At 35.7% G+C, this 3657-nt stretch overlaps 1 long non-coding RNA gene across 2 annotated transcripts; it reads left to right on the top strand.

The window, feature by feature from the left end:
- Nucleotides 1–407: 407 nt before the first annotated feature.
- On the top strand, nucleotides 408–3657 carry LOC136066704 (uncharacterized). 2 transcript variants are annotated; one of them, XR_010628198.1, is made up of 3 exons: nucleotides 408–495; nucleotides 989–2645; nucleotides 3290–3657. It is a non-coding gene; the product is annotated as an uncharacterized LOC136066704 (long non-coding RNA). The 2 variants fall into 2 exon arrangements; XR_010628197.1 differs by having other exon boundaries at nucleotides 408–2645.

Genomic DNA, 3657 nt, shown 5'->3' with positions numbered 1-3657 from the left:
TTAGTTCTCTATTTAAAATAGGCTAAAATACAAAATTGACCCTCCAAATTTCACATTTTGTTATTTTAGTCCTTTAAGTTTTAATTTTGTCATTTTAATCTTTTAAATTTTAACTTTTGTCAATTTAGTCCTCCTTTAGTCTTCTGTTAAGTCCTTTGTTAGTAGTTATAAGTCTCCTTGCTAGAAAAATAGAAAAAATATATATATATATATATATATTCTTGGAAGTTGGAACAGAAAAAATCAACAGTGTCAACTATTCAGTCAGTAGTATCTCGTGGAGCCGCCAGCATAGCAAAGGTTGGCAAGTCAAAATCTTCTTGTTAAAACAGACAATTTTTGTATCTCATTAAAACCAAGGAAAATAGCTCAGCGGTTTCTATTCTTTAGTGATTCATTTTTTTTTTTTGGTCTGTTGAGAAGATAGTGTTTTCATTTAAGCCAATTAAAGAAAACAATCTCCAGAGGAGATCATCCAAGTGCGTCTTTCAACAAGTAAGTTCCACTATCTTAATTCATTTTTCTTTTTTTATTCTCTAACATCCCAAAAAGCTTTTATACTTACAGATAATTTTTCTGTTTTTACTGTCCATTTTTCTTTTCCCCTTATACGGAGACTAATAGCTGCTATCGGAGGACTTAACAAAAGACTAATAAATAATTGTAGCCACAAAAATTAAAATTTATAAGACTGAATCAATAAAACTGAAACTTAAAAGATTGATATAATAAAAGATAAAATTTAGAGAATTAATTTTATACTTTTGCCTTAAGAATTTATGGCTTGCTGAGCACGCCGTGTGACCCTCAGTAGGCTCAGTTCCTCACAATCTCACTCGCGTGCGAAGTCAACAAAATATAACGTTAGGTCTGAATAGTCTGACTCAGGTCTTGTCTAAGCTTTCTTGAATTTAAAAAAGAAAAAAAAAATGCCGTATCTGGTTAGTGTTTACTGTGTAAGATTTTTTTTTCTTTTGTTTACCGACAGCCATATATCAAAGTGTATCCTATGCAACACATGGACAGACAATTATTGCTGTAAAGTTGTAGGCACAAATACACATGCAATAACTGCTGGGTCTTTCAGTCTGCTTTTGAAAAGTCCAGCATCTATGAAGTTCTCCACACACTAAGAGCATCAGCATTCCGCATGCCATATGCCATAGAGGGTGCATTTAGTATTTTTGTCCTAAATCTTCCAACATGGACGGCTAAAAGCTAAGTATTGTAAATTTTTTTATAATTGTGCTACAGTATAATTTTATTTTTAGAATTGCATTGTAGCACAATTTTAAACTTAAATACTATTATTTAATTCTCTCTCTCCTATTTTTTTATTAAATAATGATAACACACTCTCTCTCTCTCTCTCCTCTTTCTCTTTTTTTCGTAACTCTTCTCTCGTCCTTCTCTCTTTGGACCCAAAACCCATAGTTTTTGTGCTTTCTTTGCTCTCTTCCTTCTCTCTTTCTCAGTGCAGATCGGTCGGCTGATGGAAGCGATCGAGTGTGGTGGTTGATCGGTGCGAATTGGTCGATCGAGTGTGGTGTGTGGGTTTGGGTTCGGCGTGGTGGTTGATCGAGTGTGGTGGTTGATCGGTGCGGATTGGTTGATCAGTGCGATGGTGGCGTGGTGGTTGATTGGTGCAGATTGGTTGGTTTGGGTTAGTTTGGTGGTGGTGTGGTGATTGATGATGGTGGAGCCGTGGAGGTGGGGGTTGCCGTGGGTGGTGATTGATGATGGTGGAGTCGAGCCGTAGAGGTGGGGACCATGGGTTGCTTAGCTTCTTTTTTTTTTTTTTGGTGGTGTTGATGGTCGGAGAGGGTGGTGTTGATGGTCTGAGTGTTTTTTTTTTTTATTTTTTTTTTATGGTAGATTATGAGTTGCTGGTGGTGGTAGTGTCAGGTGTGTGTAGGGCAGTGGTGGTGGGCTTGTGGTGATGGTGGTTTTAGTAAATGTTGCGGTTGTTGAACAGAAAGAATGTGTGAGAGAGTAAATAATAATATGTTGTATTGTAAATGAGGGTGATTGAGGGATATATTATTTTTGGCGAAAATCACATTTTAGTCCCTACATTTTTAGACTATTCTCGTTTTAGTCCCTAAATTTTATTTTTACCGCTTTTAGTCCCTATCCTGAAAAACGGATTCCATTTTAGTCTCTGTCGTTACATCATAAACGGATATTGTTGACGTGACAAACGGCATTGATAAAAAAATAATAAAATAATGTCTACAGTAACCTGCCTTGGCACTGTTAGTTACTCCCTTCCCTTAGTAGTCACGTGTCCCTCACATGACCCTCCCTAACCTAAATAAAACCCCAAATCACGTCAATACCAAATAGAAATCCCTAACCCCTAAATTTCCTCAGCTCCTCGCTCATCAGTCACAACACAGATTAAAGTCCCTCACCAGTCACAAATTAATCCATACATCTTCAAATCAATTGCTCCTCGCTCACCACATAGCAGAAAACCATCTTCAAATCAACTGCTTACCATGGATTCAAGCTCGATGTCGTCGAGTGGAAGTTTGAGGAAAAGGGGTCCAACCCGATGCTTCTGCTCGGAGAAACTCGTTTTGGTCGTTTCATGGACACTTAACAATCCTGGAAGAAAGTTCTATGGGTGTCCAAATTACTGGGTAAGGTAGTGATTTTGTTTGGGTTTTAATTTTTTTTTTTTTGGGTTTTAATATTTTTTCTGGGTTTTAATATTTTTTTTGGGTAAGGTCGTTTTGTGTAATGTTTTTAAATTTCTATATAGTTTATGGGTTTTAAAATTTATTCTGGGTAAGGCCGTTTCGTGTAACGTTTTTAAATTTCTATATAGTTTCTGGGTTTTTAAATTTCTAAATTTCTATATAGTTTCTGGGTTTTTCTTGGTTTCTGGGTTATTTCTCTTAGTTCTAAGACCATCATTTTGATCTTAAACTAACACAGCTTCATAATATTTGACAACCAAATTCTTTTGCTAATTCGTAGAAAAAAAGTAGATAACAAATTTTTTTCCTTCTTCATTTTTTTGCTAATCTGTCTTGGGAACCCAGAATTTCTTTTCTTAAATAAATAAAAAATAAAAAAAAAATTAAATTTTGGTTTTCTCAGCTTGTTGCTGACAATATAAATTTGCTTTTCTTGTATTTTGCTAATACAAGTGTTGGAATATTGTGCTAATACTATTTGCTAATACTATTTGTTAATGGGTTTTGCTAATAAGGTAGTATTTGCTGGTAAGGTAGTATTTGCTAATACTATTTGTTCTTGTTTTTCATGATTTTGGTTGAAGATATAATGGGTTTTATCTGGCCCTTGGATGTCAAGTTGGATGCAAGTGTAAATTTTTTCAATGGCGTGATAATGAAATCTACGAGCGTGGCAAGGTGCTGATTCCAGAGCAGAGGCAATGGATTTTGACCCTTGAAGTTGCCATTGTAGGCTACAGGAAGAGAGAGAAGAGGCTGCTCATTTGCCTGGGGCTGTCTCTGGTGATAAGTGGGATGCTACTCTGTTTGATGCTTCTTTTGGTTTGCTAAATAGGTGGGGGGAAAAATGGATCATTAGGTGGGTAGGTATTAGTGGAAAAAGGCCTGATTTTTGGTGTAATTATCTTTGTAATCCAAGACTTTAGCAATGGAATATGGTATTTTTAATTAA

This window comes from Quercus suber, unplaced genomic scaffold (genome assembly GCF_002906115.3).
Source record: "Quercus suber isolate HL8 unplaced genomic scaffold, Cork oak 2.0 scaffold_43, whole genome shotgun sequence".
Classification (NCBI taxonomy): domain Eukaryota; kingdom Viridiplantae; phylum Streptophyta; class Magnoliopsida; order Fagales; family Fagaceae; genus Quercus; species Quercus suber.
The sequence above is the reverse complement of the archived record's forward strand: the minus strand, read 5'-3'. Positions and strand labels throughout refer to the sequence as shown.